Source organism: Lucilia sericata, unplaced genomic scaffold, assembly GCF_015586225.1.
Source record: "Lucilia sericata isolate MDLA Ls3-8-SP2 unplaced genomic scaffold, ASM1558622v1 Contig000083F_arrow, whole genome shotgun sequence".
Lineage (NCBI taxonomy): Eukaryota > Metazoa > Arthropoda > Insecta > Diptera > Calliphoridae > Lucilia > Lucilia sericata.
The window spans coordinates 636039-658508 of NW_023994116.1; the positions used below are offsets into that span (position 1 = coordinate 636039).

At 29.3% G+C, this 22470-nt stretch overlaps 1 protein-coding gene across 7 annotated transcripts in view; it reads right to left on the minus strand.

Moving 5' to 3' along the window:
- LOC119599609 (inositol-pentakisphosphate 2-kinase) overlaps positions 1 to 22470 on the minus strand; it is a 98673-nt gene that overhangs the window by 70492 nt on the left and 5711 nt on the right. The window lies entirely within an intron of this gene.

Consider the following 22470-nt stretch of genomic DNA (forward strand, 5'->3'; position numbering starts at 1 on the left):
CTGGACACAATTATTACGACTGCTTAGACGTACGACGGGTGTTTTGCTACGGATGTGGAGCAAAAGACACTTACAGACCGACTTGTCCCAAATGTGGGGTTAAACCACAGGGAAACGGACAGAAGGATGTCCGTCGCAATTAATACGGACATCCGGGACTGATGACAACTCTGATTCTACAACTTCAACCGAATATGACAATACTATTGCGAAACACGATATTAACACTAATAAAGATAAACATCCGCTAATGAGACCTTACCATGAGCGATTATTGGAGTATAATAGGATTCGGGAGAGAATTTTTAGGGATTTTCAAGCCCCTACAACACCAAAACGCTCATCGTTGCGTATACGCGATTTTTATCGTAAATTAAAATCATTACGTTCTATTGTTATATCACCAATTATTTCACCAGATGACGACTCCAGACCTTTTATTAACTTGAGAATAGGTAACGATAAATATTTAGCATTATTGGATAGTGGTGCCAATAAGAGTGTAATTGGCGGTGCTTTTGCTTCTCAGGTACATAATATGGAAAACTTTAAAAAATGCAATGGGAATGTTAAGACGGCAGATGGACAGAGACAAAACATTTTAGGGACAGTAACATTGACAGTGACTTTCCAAAAACTTACAAAACAGATAAACTTTTTAATAGTTCCAACTATCCAACAGGATATTATATGTGGCTATGATTTTTGGACTGAGTTTGGTCTGAAGATTTCAGTTCCAGAAATCGGAGCACTTGAAGTTGAAAAGCCTGATCCTGACAAGCTAGTTTTGACCCCTTCACAAAAACAACAATTAGACAACGTTATTACTTCTTTTCCAAATTCGGAGACTGACGGTTTAGGGTGCACCACTCTCATTGAACACCAGATAGACACGGGCGCGGCAAAGCCAATTAAACAGAGATATTACCCTATATCTCCTGCCGTAGAAAAGAAATTGTGTTTAGAATTGGACAGAATGCTCTCCCTAGGTGTCATCGAAGAAGCTCCTAGCTCTCCATGGTCTTCTCCGACAGTTGTTGTCATAAAACCGGACAAAATAAGGATGTGTGTGGACAGTAGAAAATTAAATTCCGTGACAGTAAAGGACGCTTACCCCATACCGAACATTGACGGACTTTTATCGAGACTTCCTTCAGTTTATTGCATTTCAAAAATTGATCTGAAAGATGCCTTCTGGCAAATTAAACTGGAGGAAAGCTCAAAACCTAAGACAGCTTTCACGGTCCCTAATCGGCCATTGTACCAGTTTACAAGAATGCCGTTTGGACTGTGTAATGCACCGCAAACGTTGTGCAGACTTATGGACGTTGTTATTCCGTACAAATTAAAGTCACATGTTTTTGTGTACTTAGACGACCTACTTATAGTTTCGGCTAACTTTGACGAACATTTAACACATCTGATGGAGGTTTCAACTCAATTAAGAAAGGCAGGATTGACCATCAACATCAAAAAGAGTAGTTTTGCTCTTAATAAGGTCAAATATCTTGGATATGTTGTAGGGAACGGTAGCTTACAAGTGGACGAGGACAAGGTTAGGGCAATACAGGACTTTCCGGTACCACAATCTATTAGACATTTACGACGTTTTTTGGGAATGACAGGGTGGTACCGACGTTTCATTCAGGAATATTCCGCATTAACTTTCCCACTGACAGAACTATTGACCAAAAAGAAGACCTTCAAGTGGACTGATGAAGCCCAAGTGGCGTTCAATCAATTAAAGACTAGACTGACGTCTGCGCCACTACTTGTGCACCCTAATTATGAAAAGCCCTTTATTTTACAATGTGATGCAAGCACATATGGCATAGGTGCGGTATTGGCGCAGAAGGACGACGAAGGGACAGAAAGACCCATTGCATACATGTCCCAGAAGCTAAACAAAGCACAACGCAACTACACTATAACAGAGCTTGAGTGCCTAGCTGTGGTTATGGCAATCAAGAAATTTAGGCCATATATTGAAGGTCAAGTGTTTACAGTGGTTACCGACCATGCAAGCCTGAAATGGCTCATGGGCCAAAGGGACCTTTCTGGTAGGTTGGCTAGGTGGTCGTTAAAACTCCAGGGCTTCAATTTTTCAATTGAGCATCGTAGCGGAAAGGACAACATAGTCCCAGATACATTATCGCGTGCGCACGAGGGCGAAACTTTCGTTGATGCTATCGAGATTGAATCCTTACCTTCGATTGACTTGGACTCAGCTGCTTTTGATAGTACTGAGTATGTTAGTTTGCGTGAAAATTTTGCTACATCCGGTATTCCTGACTATAAGGTTGTGGATAAGTATATTTATAGGAGGGTTGATTTTTCATCTGGTGAAATAGACGAATCCGAATCTTGGAGACTTTTAGTGCCCAGGGAATTACGTAACAACATTATGTACTCTGCTCATGATGCACCCAATTCTGCCCATGGCGGTATTGCCAAGACTTTGGAACGTGTAAGACGATATTTCTTTTGGCCAGGACTTGCGACAGACGTAAAGACTTATGTTTTAAATTGTGACTTGTGTAAGACCTCTAAGACTCCGACTTCGACATTAAGACCACCATTGGGTAAGATGGTTACGACTGAAAGACCCTTTCAACGACTATATATTGACTTGATTGGACCCTTACCCAGGACGAAAACCGGACATATTGGTATTTTGATTATTTTGGACCATTTTTCTAAATTTACGTTTTTGAAACCTCTCAAGAAGCTCATTTCAAAACATATCATTGACTATTTACGGACTGAAATTTTTACCTGTTACGGTGTACCTGAAACTGTTGTATCTGACAACGGCTCCCAGTTTAAGAGTAGAGAGTTTGAAAATTTTTTGAATAAAAACGGTGTTGAGCATGTTTTGACAGCTGTATATAGCCCTCAATCTAATGCCAGTGAACGTGTCAATCGATCAATTAACGAGGCGTTGAGGAGCTATATTAGAGATAATCAGAGGGAATGGGATATTTACATACCCAGTATTAACTGTTCTTTACGCAACAGTGTACATCAGACTGTTGGCAGGACACCGTATCAGGTAGTTTTTGGACAGAACATGTTAACTAATGGCAAGGACTATGAAATTTTACGTAAATTACAAATTTTGGCGGACAATGACTCATGTGTAGAGAGACAGGACGAATTTTCTTTTATTCGGAACAAAATTAATGAGTATATGCGTAAAGCTTATGACAAGAACGCACGGACATATAATCTAAGATCTAGAACGAAGGACTTTACAATCGGACAGAATGTGTACAGACGGACATTTTACCAGAGCTCAAAGGCAGAATATTTTAATTCAAAACTAGCACCTGTGGGAGTAAAAGCGAAAGTCCTACGTAGGATTGGCCAGGTGTATTATGAGCTAGAGGATATTGATTCGGGTAACAAGGGCACATACCATGCGAAGGATATTTGGACATAGTAGTCAATATTTGGTATTCTTCTGTATATGCCTTTTCCAGTTTCAGTTTCTGGGAGTAAGTCTCCAAAACTGAGACTGTTTTGTGAGGCACTTGTTTATTTTGAAAAACTTTTGTTATATTTTAAAACTTTATGTGGAAATTTTTTGGTTTTAATCAATTTGGCATTGAGAATATTTTCGTTTCTTTTTATTCATTATGAAAATTTTAATGGATTTTGAAAATTTGAATTGTATTGTACAAAGACGATAAGAAAGAGAAAAGGAAATTTAAATTTTTTTAATTCGGTGATTGTTGTGGAATCCTAGTTTTATTCTGCTTTGGAGGAATCTGTTCCAATTTTGTGATTTGTGGACAATCTTCTTTCGCTTTCACTTGAAACTAATTTTGGGTAAGCAATTATTCACATTTTAATTCTCTTTGGATTATTGCAAGGAAAATATTTGATTTTGATCTTTGTAGGTATCTTTGTTTGCATTGTGGATCCTTTGTTCCAACAGGGACTAGGATCCGGAGGACTCGCAAGCAGTGTTGTAGATGAATTCTATTTTCGTGAACCTATGTCTATTATATTGTATAGTTGGATAGGAACATTATATTCTATTGGTCATCGGTTACATCCGTCTTAGCAAAATTGTCATCTTAAACAGTTCCAATAACTCTAGTATTGAAGAACTCCATTTTGTCTACATAAACGCGGAATATTTACCTGAAATCTAAATGCATAAATTTGAAATTTCACTTATTATTAAAACCAACACCTAACAAGTCCTCAAATAACCATATTCTTGACAAGTCCTCAAATAACCATATTATTTCAAATCCTAACAAGAATTTTGGATATTTTTCACCTGAAGTTAATTATTAAATTCATAATTCTACATCTCCTAAATTACTTACATATATAGATAATAATTTAATTAATTTTTTTTTTGTTGTTTAATTTTGACATATCTTCATTTTAAATTCAAATAGATTTTTTTTATATTGTTTTTTTTTTTTTTTTTGTAAATTTTGTTTTTTTTTTTTTGCATTTGTTTGTTTTAACATTGTTTTCGTTTACTTATATAAAGTCAATTTCATTATATGTTATTAACATTACACTTTTCATAACATAACATAACAACATATTATTGAGTGAATATTTTAAACAATCTTTATTTTGCCAACATCTCAAAAGACAACAGGCCTGGAGTCTTCGCGGGATAACAAATAATGGTGAGTCAAAGGTATTTTATTTCAAAATTTTAAAATTTCGCTCTATAAAATATGAAAACAAATTTCGAATATTAATTTAAATAATGTTAAAATTGTATAATATTTTCTTTTAAACGTATTGCTAGAAATAAATGTTATTAGCATACTTGATACATACCTGTGTTGGTAATCTTAACATGAACCTATTTTATTTTGGTTTTATGAACATTCTGCTAATAACATGATTCTAGTTATATAACGTATTTTTTTTATAATTTTGTTTTCATATGGTAGTTTTTTTTTATTTTTATTTATACACATACATAACACGATAATTTTTATGTAAATTCATTTTCGTTAACAATCTGTTAACAACAACATTTTCCATTATTTATAGCTCTTCAAATTAAAATTTCAAATAGTCTGTGTTAACATCGTTTTGGTTTGTTACACATTTTAACACTTGAATGTTATCAATAGGAAATATTCTTTTATGTTGAATATTTGTTTTCCTGTTAATAACATAAATTTTACTTTTCTAAAAAAAAAAAAAAAAAAAAAGCCTATTGAAATGATATCTGTAGCATACTTTTTGGCTGGTTATATAAGTAAAATTTAAATACGATATTTGAAACAATGTTATTTTAAACAGTCTAATTTAATATGTATAATTTACTCTTAATAACATTTCATTGAAATTTAAATACGAAATTAATAATTTTGTTGACATTTATATTTGAACTGTGTAAATATTGTAATTTTGAATTATTTAAAGTTTAAACTAAATTTTGATAGGATGTTGTATATTTCGACTAACTACGAGTATATAATAAATGATTTGTTATTAGTTTGCAATATGAATTGCTAAATTAGTTTTTTTTTTATTTCTCGAAAGGTTAAGGGTATGCGCAAGTAGATCAGTTCTGGGCTATCTAAAATATTGATCATACGATAGCATGGTTTGGGTGGGTATTGATCTTGGAAGAGGAAAATTACTTCTATCCCTCTTCAACCTAGCTTCTCTCCTACACTTTCTTTTGTTTTTCTGTTTGTATTTATTTTAATTATATTTTTTTCTCTTATCTTCGGTATAACTCTTCTTTCTTTTGTATTATGATCGATTTGGTATTATGCTACCTATTTTTTAAATTTTGTGTTACGAACTGCAAACGTACTTGATAGGGGCAAGAACCACCCCATTTTCCACGAGCACGGCCGGTATTTAGGTAGCAGCCCCTTGAAAAGAACGACCCTGGCGGTTAGGTTCGTTACAAAATATGGCTCGGAGTTGTAAATACACATTTGGACCATTTCTCTTATTATACATATTTAATACATTTCATATATTATAATACATTAGGGAAGATTTATTGTTATATATTTATTATAATTTAGAAGAGTGTAAGTAAAGCTGATATGATAGTTAACTCTTAAAAATTTAAGTAAAACCAATTTTCATATTTAGATACTAGAAGAATGACTTATTCATCTATCCACATATTTAGTTTTTAAAGATTTGCCATATTTTCTATTTAAAAGTAAAAAAAAATATTTACAAATTTATTTACTTAGTTCTAAAACTATTTGTTCATTAGATTCAGAAATGTTCACAATACTAATGTGATCCAAAATACCATTACCGAAATATTCTTATCGCTAATTTTTATAATCATTTAAAAACTACTTTTCCGATGTATAATTTAATTATATTTGTTTATGTCTAAATTAATTATCTAAGATTTGGATTCTGGAGACATATGGAACCTTCAAAAAACTGATTTTGAAAAACAGACGTACAGACATTATAGAAAAAAATAATAATGTAGTTTCTCATATTTTTTAACCCTTTCCGTGGTTTTGTCGAATATATTCGACATTACAATAGACTCTGTTTTTAAGCATTTTTTTGGGTATAATATTTAACTTTAGTTTTAATTTTTTTTCTCTTAGATGAAAATGAAATTGTCACTTAAGACTACTTTTTAAAAAGTGCTTTTTAACAACGTTTAAAAAACAGCTTCATTTAATGGCCAAAAAAATTGTATTTTAGGTGATCGGACTATGCAGATTTAAATTGTATTGTATTGAAAGAAGTTTAAGAAGACATTTTACAAAAAAAATTCATAAAATATATTGGTGGTACTTTTTGGAGACTGTTTTTCGAATGTCGAATATATTCGACATTTAACTTTGACCTTCTATAACTCACTAGGGAAAACTCAAATTCAAAAAATATTATTTTTCCCGGATTCAGCATACTCAAATTATCTTAAATAGAAGTTTTCAAGTTTTTTTCTAGACATAAATTATTTTTGACCCTGAAAGGGTTAATACTCTATTCGACTATGATATGCCAACATGCATAATTGTAAAGAATGTCAATAGTTATATCCCTAATACATATTTATTATAAGAAGAATTGTGTCTTGTACATACTACATATGTAAGTAGTTAAGATACTTTGTTTACATTGCTGTCTAGGAATGTGAATAGTCGGTTTATTTAACCCTCTAAATCAAAGAAGTTTTATTTTAATCATACATTTTAATTTAGGAACAAAAATGCAAACAGGGGACTTGGAGTTAAGTTTATAAATAAAAGATGTATAAAAGGCTAGATATATAAACTAAATATTTTTACGACCTTTGACCTGATATATCTCAACGGCGCTAACGTAATCAATGATTTTTAATTAACATTCCGCAGATTGATAATTTTTTCGTATAATTTAACTGGGCAAACAAGGCAATAGAGTTTCATTTTAAAAAACAAAAAATGAGCAAAAATGCTATTCAAATATTATTATGCTCATTTTGGAAGCTTCCAAATGAATGAAATAATATACTTGTTCTATTTAGAGGGTTAACGTTTTTTTTTTTTTTTTTGTTTTGCTTTTAAACGAGTACATTGCAACATCAGCCACGTATTAGTGTGGGTAATACAATGCCAAATATTCACATAAAATTTTAACACATAAACCCATAAAAATTTTAAAATATAAATAGTATAAATGTATGTACATATGTATGTATATTTATATGCCATCAAAAAATGGTGGCATAGTTTTAGGTGCTTTGGCAAATCCCAAAAACTTGTAAAATCTTTATAAGGAATAAAAAATAATTCTTTTAGGTTTCCCTGTTGTTATGTTTGTCTGTTTGTTTTCGTTCTTCATTTTTCTTTTGGACGTTTGTGTGTATGAAGTGGGGTTTTGTACTTTTTCATATTTTCCTTTTAACAGTTCTGGTAATAAAACTTGGGAAATAAACACATATATACGTATGTACGTTCATAACTGCAATTTTTGTATATAAGTATATGTAAGTATTAGAAGAGATGCCAATAGATATAGGTTTTCAAAAATCCCGAAATTCAAGATTTTAAAAACTACAGCTCCGGAAGTTTGTGGAAATCAAGACTTACATACGGGGTTTACAAAAATTATTAATTTTTTTACAAAATAAAAATTGAGAATTTGGTTTTGGTAAAACTGCCTATCAAAAACTTTTATTACCAAATAAAGGATTAAAATGCTAAAATTTACTTACACAATAGGATTTTAAGTCATTATTTTAACACGATTATGATGTTATTGGAGGCAAGTATTTACCACAATCGCTAATGAATTAGAAAGTATTTATATAATACGTTATTAATAAGACGCTATTAGAATACTTCTATGTAATAAAGACTATATGTACTAGTCATTGAAACGTACATATGTTAATAGGTATGTAAGTCGTTACAATGGAAAGTCATTACCAAGTTGTTACTGGGTATATTATTATCAAACGACATATTCCGACAAAAACGAATGTTCCGAACTTATTTGAAAGTATGTATTTTTAAAGTTATTATTTATAGGTACGTAACCGCATTTTCTGGATCAAGATTGGCATCCATGAAGAGTATGGAAAAGCTATAGCAGATGTATATATGTATGTACGTGAGTATGGAATGATTGTGGTTATAGTTATACTCGTAGTTCTAGTCAAAAGTAGTATAAGTAGTAATGGGAACACAGCATTAGCTTATTTAAGATACTTAAGCTAAAAAGTAATAAGCTTCAAGAGTTGGTATGTACTTTTTTCGTTACGCATGCACCAGCGGTAAAGGCAAAAGCAACCTGCAACTGTATGTGTGTTTGGCAAATAAAAAATGAATATGTGTAATAAAAAATAACAAGAGAAAGAAAAATACATCTTCATAAAGCTTCATAAGTATGTCATGATTCCTTTATTCCTTTTTATTTTTTTAGAACGACTGTTAAACTACATGTGTATTGTATGTATGTATTTTTGTATGTATATGCGAATATGTGTGTGTTTGTATGTGAATCATAATTTACTTTATAGTTTACCCTATATTTACACATGGAAACTTTCTTTACAAACTTGTAAATTCTCAGTGATTTTTTTCTTGAGTTTTTTATATGTATGTATTTCTGGTTTTTGTACCAGTAAAAAGTCTGCATTTGTTTGTGTTTATTCTCATGTACAACTTTAAATTGTTCTGGTATATTTTTTTAATACGTACATACATATGTACATATGTACACAGAGAAAACCACTAAAATAACATTTTATAACAAAAATGAAAACATGGTATTTCATACACAAACACACATACATATGCACGTACAAGCCGTGTACATCAACAAGGATCTACTGCCACATTTTACAACATTGGCAGCCAACATCATCAACACTATTTCCATTGTGCTTTATGTACACAAACCTACTTATAACGGCCGAATAATAAGTTATTTCAAAGGAAATGAAACAAATTTACATAAAAATTATTTTTACCTCGATACACTTCTTTTCTGTATCTTTAACTGTTTAACCCTTGCAAATAATGCGATTTCAGTTCATATCAATAATGCAGAAAAAATAATCGCATGTAGCCAAATCTAGAAAATAAAATGCAAGCAGGAGCGAATGGTAACATATATAATTATTGCAAATGAAACATATTTTTAAAGCGTATTAAGTTTAAAAACATTTTTCAAGTTGCCCTCGTATGTATACATGTACCAACTTTACTACAATTTAAATGCCACCGCCACACATATGTACATCATACATACACACATCTTTAAAAGCATACTTGTTGTTGTAAGTTTATTGTTGTTGGTATGTAAAAGAAGTTTAAGTTGTGACATTAAAATATGTCGTTACGACTGAATGCAATGTATGAGTGTTAGCAAATTTAACCATTTATACAGTTATGTGCAAAATAAAATTTTAAATCATAGTTATAATTTTGAACAATAAAATATGGTTGCTGAGCTTGAGGCCACTTTAAAATTAAGAATGTTGATTAAGATTGTTGAATTAAGGCCAATATTTGACAAATCATGAGATTTTAAAAATTAAATCTGAAATCCTTCAAAATAAAAAAATTGCTCTCACGTTGAAAATAGTACAATTTTTTAAATAGTTAGTGAAGAAGAGTTCAAAATATCCGAATTTTAAATTATACCAGTTTTGAAGAAAATGTTTTTATAATGCATAGAATCATAGAGCCCTCTTGTTAAACGTTTTATGATGATTTCCTACCTCTACAAAACCTATAAATATGGATGTACAACCTCTAATAATAATAAATATTTTTAAAGAAACATTTTTTTTATTCGAAGTTTACAATATTTTGTCACTATCATTTCTCACATAAATGCATGAACATATGTATGTAATAAGTATATATTATATTTAGTTGAATACATTCATGTATACTGATCAAAATTAAGCACATATCTGTGTACATTGTACATACATACGTATATGTCATATGAAATATGTGTTAAAGTTTACTTTCAGAAAATAGCATTCTAGATGTTGAAAAATAATGGCGCAACTACTAATTTAGCCTCACACTTATTTCACCTTCTCCCCTTTTTAGCCATCATTGTTATTTTACAAAATAAAAAAACAAAATTCGTTTCATTGTTCCGTGTGCCACTTCAGATGCTTTTCTTACTTCTTTTGTTCTGTTGTTCATACTCTTACTTAATATGTATAACAAACAACAACGACAACTATAACAACAAGCATTTATTTTGTTTTAACCATTTTACATAAACTGTTCTACTTCTATGACTTCGCACAAAGATCTCACACATGTACGCTAGACTGGTTCCAAAAAATAAACTTAATTTTTACCAAGCCCAATGAAGCTTAGGTGCAGGATATCCGATAATCCTACTTATATCAGAACCTATTTTACAGCGGAAGATGCAGCAAAGCACATAGTACAGCTATTCAGTTAATAAAATGTTGGCGAAGTCCGATCATAAAGACGCATGAATATAGTTATGTTACATATGTACATTACAGATGCCCAAAATATATCAACCTTGTTTGTTCATCAGTGTCTAAAGCTAAATGGTGCTTAATTTTAGACCAATCGGATAAATCGATTGTAAAGTATAAAATTGGGTAAATAATTGGACTTTTTTGAATTAAAATTATTTTTTTCTTATCATTTCGACCAAATTGTATCTTCTAGAGAAAATTGTCCAAAAATTATATTGCAATCTAAGGCGGACATTGGACCCCAAGGTCCCCTACAGAAAATGACTTTAACTCTCATAACTGAATTAGCTATAACAGTATAACCACGATTTTCTACATAAACAAGTATTATAGGAAAAAAATCTCTCTACTAAAATTGATGAAGATCGCTCCATCCTAACCCCATATAAGGTACCCTTCAGAAAATGGCTTTATGGCTCATAACTTGCTCAAAATTAATGAAATTCAACATAAACTAGTTTTATAGTAAACAAAATCTTTGAGCCAATCGCCCAATAATTAACCCTACCTCCCATAAAAAGTTAAAGTAGATAGGTGAAAATCGACAAAAATAATTTTATCAAACCTTCTCTCTACTAAATGTTACTAGGGTCGGTCCTAATATGGTTACTTGAATAATATGGTTAATTGAAAACATGTGATTACTTGAAACCATAATAATATTGTTATTTGAGACAATAATATGATTACTTGAAACCATTAAATGATTATATGAAACCATAATATGGCTACTTGATGCTATGGTTACTATGATGTGAACATTTGAAAAATCGTAAAGTGGTTTTAGGGTAGCGAAGCACTCCGGGTTAGCTATTATCAGTATATTGTTAATAAAACGTTACAAAATAATCGCTCGAATTAACAAAAAAAAAAATACTTTTTTGTAAGATATAATTCACTATTCCAAATTCTATAGACCCCGATCCATAATTAAGTATATATATAGGACCATCAATATTTTTTGGACACCTCTAATTTACATACGTTATTTTAAAACATGGACACACAGACGGACGGACGGACATAGCTAAATCGACTCAGAATGTGAGTCTGAGCCGATTTGTATACTTTAAGGACCAATATTTTAGGGTGTTACGAACATAAGCACAAACACATAATACCCTCCCCACTATAGTGGTGTAGGGTATAATTATTAGTAATTTTCAAATCAGAATTCCAGTAGAGAACTACCAGTAAATATTAATTATACCCAATATCACTACAGTGAGGAGGCTATTATGTGTTTGTGCTGATGTTTGACTCAGAATTACTTTTTGTGTCAATTAAGTATGTCCGTATGTCCGTTCGCCTGTCTGTGTGTCCAGGATTCTATAATATGTGTCATGTGTCTGTCCTTACTTTTCTAATTTTATTAAATCACATGCAGGCTTTTGGTGTAGAATCTATAAATATTCCACGAATTTTTATTCCAACGTATTATGAGTCATCTTTAAAAAATTTTACGTCGCTTTATAAATTTGTTTTGTGTGTTATATTTTTATAGCTTAATGAGTACTTTGGTCCGCATTGATCTCTGACAAATGATGAATGAATAAGAGTAAATATGAGGTAGCTCTGTCGCTAACAATGACAACAAAATACAATTTAACCGTCTTGTCTATACCCAAGCAAAATTACGTACATCAATACCCAACATACCCGGGTATTTCATACAATTTATATAGCTGTTTTTTTACATTTCTAGTGTATAATTTAGATAATTATTAAAACTAATTTAATAAAATGTCTGTACAAATAAATTAAATATTTTTTGACCACATACCATAAATTTTAGCCATTTTTTAAGTTTTTTCATTGTTTTCTTATTAACAAAAATATTATATGCAAAAAACTTTAAGAAATCCCCCTACATTATGTAGAATTTGATTTTGTAAAATTTTAACTTCATGAAGCTATTGATCTTAACCGGAGAAAGGTAATTAATTTTTGTCCGATAACTGACATATACTTTTTACTCATACCCGGGTATGTAAAAAATTGGCCATAAATCGGTTCAAAAAATATATATCTAACTAATTTTTGGAAAATTTATAGAAAACATTACTCTGAAGAATTTGAAGTCGATACGACATACAGATCTCGAAATACATGTATGTGGGTATTGACATAACGGTTAAGTTAAAACAAGATTAGCAAGAACAAATTGTGACTAACTGAGTAAGTGTAAAACAAAAAAGTTAAAAATTTAGTTGTACGTGCTCGACCACAATATACCCTACATTAGGTGGCTCAGCTTCCTTATAGAATTAGAAGTATTATTATGGATATGAATGTTGTATGGGTAGTTAACAATTTAGCGATAACACTAGGTGGCCATTTGGCCCATTCCTATACCCGTCATATTCATTAGTTAATGTTTAGTTTTCCGATTTGAAAGCAATTTCAATTAAAATTTCATTTTTGGACACGCCTATTTTGGTTTATTCATAAAACAACTCTTTTAATATCAAACCTAATTGTTTGCTGGGTACGTACGTTTTACTAATCATTTTGAAGGTAAAAGTCTTAAATTTTAAGAAAAATTGATTTAGTATATAACAATTATTTAATTGTTTTTCAATAGAAAGTTAATCATTTTGTTTGTTAAAAATACAATAATTACTTCTACATTAATTAAAAATTATTTCAAAACAATTTTCTCTTTTAAAGACATAATTTAAACGAACAAAGTTGAGAATGAAAGAAACATTTTTAGAAAACAAACGTTTGTTCTTTTAAAGATGACGGTTCGGTGCTCGTGTACTAATTACTAAATTATATGTTTTCCTCATTTGGTGTCATTTAATGAAATAATGGACTTTACGAAAAATGTTATTTTCAAAATGTTAATAAATTTTAAAGTATGATTCTTTTCGCCGAACTGTATTTCATGCTGATGAGGAACTGTAGCTGACTCCGAAAATGCTTCCTAATATTTTTCTGTATTCTAAGAAGTCATTACAATTTGAAAAATGTTACAGTCCTAGGCAGGATTTGAACTCGAGTCTGACAAAAATTTATTAATTTATTATTTTAATAAAATTTATTTTTAAGAATATTTATGAGAATATAATAAAAAAAAAAATAAAAATATACGCTCAAACAACTTACATATATCAACATGAATAAGTAAACATACATATATAAATAAATTAATGAAAAAGTCAGCTTGAAAAAATAGTACTTTTTTTACCAGTGCAAAAGATACATTAACATGCATAAATTACATATATATATTAGGGTGGTCCCACTTGGAAATTAAGAGATGGAATTTGGAAAAAAAAATTTAATTGAATATCGGTAACAATATTTTAGATGTATTGGTATTTTAGCTTATGTCAGTAATGGTCTCTTAGGATTATCGGTAGTTTAGCTTATTTCGGTATTGATATTTTAGCGGTAACAGTAGAAGTGCTTAGCGATAACGGTTGCCAACCTTGGTTTTGAGTCCACCTTCCAAAGAAAAAATGGCGGATTTTGCATCTAAGCAAAAAGTTAAAAATAAGATAACCAAAGACGCAGGCATCTACATATATGTAGTTCACTGTGTACTATATATTTATAAAACGGTTCGATATTTTTATGAAGAAATAAGACAAAAGAAAGATATACCCTAGTATGTAGAAATTCATATTTGAAATTGTTAAAACAAAATTATTTTGTTGTTATGGTTGCTACTGCTGTTACCTTTAACCCCACCCAAGCCTTTTATGTTAATAACTATTTTTTGCATAATAAAAAAATCCAAGGTTACATCATGTTGTTTTTTTTTTTTTTTGTCATTTGCATTACAACTCACATTTTCAACACATAATTTTTTGAGGATCTAAGTTTGTATTTTTCAATGTTTGTTACGTTATACAAATTTAGCATTTATATAGTTTAAATGTGAAATAACATTACATGACACAAATTTATATGATTTTATAGATGAATTTAGTAAATTTTAAAATACTTATTTTATTCCTAGAAATTTTAGTTTCTTCTTTTTATTATCTGCTTAAATATTTAGGAAGTCATTAAGGGTTGTTTGAGGGGTTTAAGAGATTTTTGCCATTTCAGCATAAAATACAGTCGACAACAAAATAATTGTAAACATAAATTCTAATTGTATCTTAGAGATAATGATGTCTATTCCTTAAAAACGCTTCCTTGTTTATGAGAGTATGTCTGTATATATAAAATACATGTACACATACTACACATGTAAGAGTGTTTGTATTATTAACATAAATATTTATAGGGGTAGTGAATAGAATAGATCCTACATGGAACGTGCTATATGATGCAGAAAGAGCCTTCATTTAGCAGATGTCTCCTGTTTTTTCTTCAACATTCTTAAAGAGCATAAAGGGGTGGTTAGTATTTGGGGTAAAGAAATAGAGAAAATAAAACTACTTTAAAAAAACTGACATATGCGGGTTTTAATACTTAAAAAAACAAACTTTAAACTTTTCCAATTCATTTTAGTATAATGACACATAGAAATTTGTAGCGATGAAAAGTAATTATAAATTCGATTCGATGATAAATAATTTCTCTATAATATTTTAATGGAAAAAATACTTAAAAAGACAATAAATTTTAATTATATTTTATATTTTACTCTGATGTTATTTCAATTCGATTGTATATGTAGTTACTATGTATTTGTGTGTTTGTAAAAAAGTTCATTGTGGTCTGAATATTGTGGCAATTGCGTCTGTGTAATTTTATTTGTTTTTCAAAATTAAAAGCGTTTAATACAAGCTGTGTTCTCTTATTTATAAAATTTGCAAGTTTTAATTATAATTTATACGAAAGTGTAAATAGAGAAAATAATAAACAAATTGTAAAAGAGAATGAAAACAAGGACGTAAAAATGAGTGTAGATTTTGCTGTTTTTAGATAAAGAATTATGTATTTGTTTGAAAATGCATTGAAAAGCCTAAACCGAATCATTACATAATTGTGATTATTATAAACATACATATCTACATAGGTACATACATACATCTGCAAATTTTATATCATGCTTATGTACATTGCATTTTATTTTATCATACAATATGTCTTGTGCTACTTATTACTATTTTTTTTATTTTTTAAATAAAAACAAAAGAAACGTGCTATTTTTTTCAAATATCGACCGAAAATAAGTAATTAAACACATTGACTTGGGAACAATCAAGACACATTGACTGAAGTACTGCACACTAAATTATTCTATATCTGCTAAAGTAAATTCTCATTTGTCTTAGAAATAGAGCATACGATAAGATATAACATAACATAATATAAATAAAATATAACTGCATATAGAATAGTATTCCAAAATATACATACATACATATGTATGTATATGTATTTATAAATAAATCCCAAATGTATGTAGGTTATCAAACTCCAACTCAAGAAATGTTTATGTGTCTAGCAGAGGATTATATCAACAACAAAAAACATTGAATAATCTAGAAAACAGATTCAACTGTTAAAGGGGCGAAAGGAAAGGACACATGCAACTGGTGACAAATATTATCGGCGCAAATGCCTACAAAATCATATAAAAATGAACCCAATATATAACAACAACTTAAATAAAATCCCTAACAATTGAACAATTGTGCTGTAATAATGTTCATACAGACGCACATATTCTAACAATCAGGAAGAAATATATACATACATTCAAGCGGTTGCCTCAATAATTTTCATACGAACGAACTAAGAAGAAACAATTGTCAATCTGTATGTCTGTCCGTCCGTACGTTTGAACATCTGTATTGAATCAGGTCTTGTTTGCAAACCAAGATGTATACGGCAGTTCTTGTTATCCTTTCCAGGACTACTTTGTTTGTTTCTCAGTCGTTCGTTTTCTCTCTTCCCTTTTTGGCAACAAAATCTAAAGCTGACAGACAAGCAGCTGCCGCTCTTGTACATATGAATAGAAACAAGGAACCAAAGAAATAACATTCTATGCATTACTGAGATTTTCATTGTATGTATGAATGTATGATTTCATGCATGTGTGCAAGTCAATAATACATGTATGTATGTATGAGTCTTTAGTGTTTGTGTATGTTGTACATATTTGTTTTATGCTTCATTTGACACATAAAGAAGTTAAGTAACAACACAAACTGCAATGAGAAGGAAAAAAATAAGAAAACACCACAAAAAAATTGCAAACACGGAAAATGCTGAGATACATATGTACGTACATACATATATACTTTTCTTCCTCTTTTACTTTCGATTTAATAGTTCTTTATATATTTTTCTTCAACTATTTATTTTTGCGTTCTATATAAAATTATACGAGAATTTTTTTCCTTTCATGCAAAAATATTGCTGCGTGGAAATGTTTATACCTATGTATGTATAACCCTACTTTTGACAAAGTTTTCCGGAAGCAATTATTTGAAGGATATTAAGAAGAATCTAAGTTAAGATATAAGCTATCCTTAATGTTGTTGCAACAGACATGTTAAATATTTTTAATTTCACACCATAATTTTGCTTAAATATTATTCTTAAATCGCAAGCGCAGAAAATAGCTAAATCCTGTTGTTTTTAAGAAAAATAATTAAATAATCAAATAAAACAACTCGTTAGTCGGTTAAGGATTCTAGGAGTTTTTTTCAAGTTTTTTTTTTATTATTTTGTCTATGAATCGTTTATTTAAACTGGTGTGTATTTTGCTGCAGCTTAATTTATTTGTTTCGCGAGACATGACGGAGTCTTTCAACATCCTATTTAAAATATGTATTTGTTGTTGGATCAACAAATTTATGTTTGAATGTATTTCGGAGTATTCCTCCATCTGTGTAGTTTTCATTTAGTTCTTGCTTTCTGCTTTTTACAGTTGCATTCTTAGTCCTTCTATTTGTGTAAGTGTGTATGTGTGTTTGTGTTAAATATCTTCTGTTTACTTACATTTACAGTCTTATTTTTGTGGCATTGCTAGAATGCTCCAAAATTTTTTTTACTATTCCATTTTAGTCATCTTGATGTACATATGAGTGCCATGCTGAGTACAAGAAGGTAAACAGAGTTCATTCAACTGTATTTTCGAATGTTTATTTGATTTTTTAAAGTGGAGAAAATAACATGCAACATCATGGATGAGTACGTGTATTATTGCCACATGAGATTATTTTTAAATCTGGGGATATATTTTATTATACGTAATATTTCTTAAAATCTGAAATTGCAGTGCAAAATTACGAATTGATATCTATACAACATAATGAATGAATCCTCTTTATAAATGAATGCTCTTATATAAAATTAGTATCAAGAAAAAATGCTCCTACATCGTAAATATTTACATATGTACGTAATAGACATTTAGAAGTGAAACATACATATTAACTTTTATTATTTCAATCGGGGTTTATTTTTTAAATAACATGATATATTTAAAACATATTGAAGAAACAGTAAAATGTCATAAAATATGGTTCTTTAGAGGCAGATCTTACAAAATTTTCTACCGGAAACTTTTACAAGAAAATGTTATTAAAAGTTAGAAAAAGAAATTGAATATGGCAACATCAAATACATAACGCTCATTTACTACAAGACTAACATAACTAGTTATTTGAACTGATTACTACAAAATATGTTCGCTTCTTTTTTGTTGTAAACGTTAAATTTAGTTTAAATTCGGATGATTTAGGTTTAATTTTTCAAATCCCATGATTTGTTTAAAAGTTATTTAATATTCACGAAACAATGTTTTCTGAGTTATGTCAGTCTTGTAAAAATAATAGAAATCCAAAAAAGTTTCAAATGATATTCTTTTGATTGACTTTTTTGTTTTGGTTTAAGTTTTTCTACTTGCACTTCTTGATAAATACTGTTGAAATAACATTTACTTATCTTATTTCAACTTTGCAGACATAAACACATTTTCAATACAACTGACAAATTCATTTAATTTTTTGTCTTGTATTTTGAAGCTTTTTTTTTTAATTCAGAATTCATTTATGTATTTGTATTTTTGTGTACATTGCAAAAATATAAATAAAAAATGATATAGATAAAAAGTTTAAATCAAAATGTTTGATATAAAATGTTGATATCTCACATTTAAATGCATATTAAGTAAATATTATAAGGGTATTGAATTTGATGTTGTTTATAACACAATCAAATGTTATTTACAAATTGTATTATACTGTATGTGTAAATAAAAACCTTTTGTATGTATTTATGTTTTTATCATAATTTGTATTTGTTTAAATTGATGTGCAATAAAATGCATAACTACATACATATGGGGAATTTCATGTCAAGTGAACCATCTCAAAAAATCGATTTTGACGAAATTTGCACTAAGGTTAGTTCTATTGGACAGCAGGTCAGACACAAACTTTCAGCTCTTAAAGGAAATGGTCTAAGTTTTCTTTTGAGTAAAAAAAAAAACAACAAAAACGTCCATTTTGAAAAAATAGGGGAACATTAAGTGCAAAATATAAAAAAAAATATTCTTGAGTTAAATTTTTTTTTTGATAGATAAGCTTTCTTAAAGCAAAAAATGTCCATTTTGAAAAAAAAAAATTTTTTTTTTGGAAAGAATGAACAATTACCTATCTGAACGCTTTTGGACAATTTTTGCTAGGACCAATAGGTGAAAAGTTACACTCATTTAAATAAAACCCTGTATGACCAAAATGTCCAACTTTGACCCCTCTGACTCCAGTAATTCTTGACCGAGTATCCCATAGTACTAACCTTGGTGCAAATTTCATCCTAATGGGAAGACATCGAAATTCCCCATATGCATGTTTATATTTACAATATTTTTTCTTTAATTCATATATATATAGGATGTTAGTTTCGGACTAAATCTATCCAAATTCAAATCCTAAATTGTTACATAGCAAACAATATACATATGTAATCTAAATGAGCTTGGAATAGATATTTAAAACTCCTTTAAATTACAAAAGTAAACTGTTAAAAAACTGTACAATAATAAGTATACCATAAAATAGGCAAGAAAAGCTAAATATTTCAAAGTCAATGTCTGTTGCCATTGTAAAATAATGATTTATTCTCAGATGAGCCCATATTTTGGTCTTCTAAAGAAAAAACCCATTGACCACAATGTAGTTACACATATTTATTGCAATTCGTTACACTGTCAGTTTGAATGAGAGACAATTTAAAAGCGTTTTATGTTAGAAAGAATCTTAATTGAAAATTCTTATCACACACATAAACCAAAATCAACAGCAGCAAAGAAATAAATAAAAAACGAATAAAGAATAAACAAACTAAAAACGAATTATAGGTCAATTTAAAGGTAGAAAGAGACACAAAAACAAATACATAAATATAATTCAATAATAATTTCGGAATGAAAACTATCAGAAAAAACTTAAGCTTTAAAATGTGAGAAACAGAGAGAGTAAGCGACTGTAAGGAAATAAAACAAGAGTGATATTTGTTAAACTGATAACAGATTATTTGTACGAAACAACAGAATTAAAGTGAAAGTGTTGTATAGTTTTCAAAAAATGTGTAAATATGATATTTACAAATATAATCATAGCACTGTTCCAGATCCAGAATTAAATAAAAACATCTGCTCTTTATTATCACAAAAACCTCAGCAGATTATTAAAGTATTTTGTTTTGGTTTTAATCAACTTACCGTTTGGTTTTCTCTTTAGCAGTCAATATTTAGATGTTGCTGATGATGTTACAGGGGATATTTTGTGATCATCAGCTGTATATAAATGTGTCATCAGTAAAAGAGCGCGTGTGCCCAAGAGCAGTTGCGTTAAAACAAATCGTTTTAGAAAAAACAAAAACAGTATAAAAATAAGAAAATATTTTAAACAAAGAAAATCATTATGCGGAACAGTTAGTTCTTATTTAAAATAGAATGAACTTTAATAACAACAGAACAGACAGACATATGAAATATTGGGAGAATGAGTACACTCAGTGAGTGACTTAGTGAGTGAGTAACACAGTACTATTGGAAACAATGACAGCTGTTTAGTGATTAAAATGAGTAAATTGTTTGTACTCAGTAAACTCAGGTAATCGTAAACGCTGTTGTAGTTTGTTGAATAAATTTTATATAAGCAAAGCAAGCTCGGATTGTTTATGTCAGATTTTCAAACAGTGAATTCATGCTTAATGCGAAATTAAAAAAACTCAGACGACAAACGTTACATTATTTAGAGATTTTCAAAAAAGAAAAGAGTTTTTAAAAAGTTTAATATGTACATATAATTTGTTATTTTACCATCGAACTTAAATCATTTATCCAAGTGAAAATTCCCGGAAATTTTTCCCCAATCTGACTGCTCATTTACTATAAGACTAGCATAGCCCAAGGAACATTGTTTCATGAAAAACAGATTTGAAAATTTTATTAAATTTTCCTTTATTAAATTACGTTTTAAACAAATCATATCGCACACCCAGTACAAAAGTGACATACTCAAAAAATATTTTTTTCAGAAAAGGGAACAAATTTTTACAAATTCTGAAACATGAAGAAATGCATAACGTTTTTTATTGAACAGTTAACAACAACAAAATACACTAATATTTTTTTGAGATAAATAAGTATCTTGTCCATAGTTTAAGGCTTAAACTTAAGGCATAAAGAATTTAAAAACGCAAAAATAAAATTTTGATTTGGGTCACTTTAGTACTGGGTGTGCGATATGTGATACAAATTTTACAGAAAACCGGTAAAGTTTAACGATTTTTTATTTTTAAATTATATTATTTTTGATTTGATTGCAAATTTTGATTTACCATTTGCAAAATATGCAAAAAATATTTTAAAACCTTTAAAATCGGCTGGAATCGTTTTTAAGTTTTCTATACAGGTTTGTTGACATTAATAAATTAATTCGATTGTTAAAATCTAAAACCATATTTTTTATAAACCCAAATGGTCATATCTCATAAACTGGTCATTTAATTTCTTCATTTATGTGGTTAATACATATGTAAATTATATATGAAATGAATATAAAGTAAATAAAAATTAAACTTCCATTAATTTTGTTGATTCGCAAAAAAAGAAATAATTTAAAAAAATATGAATTTACAACAACTTTTTTTGTACTTTGATTAAAATAATAATAAACAAAATTTAATTTCACTGAAAAAACTGTAAAACCACTTTCAGTTTTTAAAGTGAAATTCAGAAAAAAAGGGTAAGGTTACTTTTGTGATCTACTCTCGATCAGAATGGAATTCTGTGCAAATGGAAAAATGGTACCAACTTATAATGCAAAATTTACATAATATGTAATATATTTTGTCGACTTCTAATATTAAATTCAGCGAAACATATTGAACCTGACACCATTATCAAAAACTGGTCAACGAATTAACATTTATTGAAATTATATCAATCAGAATCAATATGAAATAATTCTTTTTATGATCTGTATCTAAAAACAAATATACAAAGCAATGCGTCATCAATTACGTACAAAACAACTTTAAGTTGATGATGAGTGTTGAATTTGACACCAGTCGATTCATTCATTCAT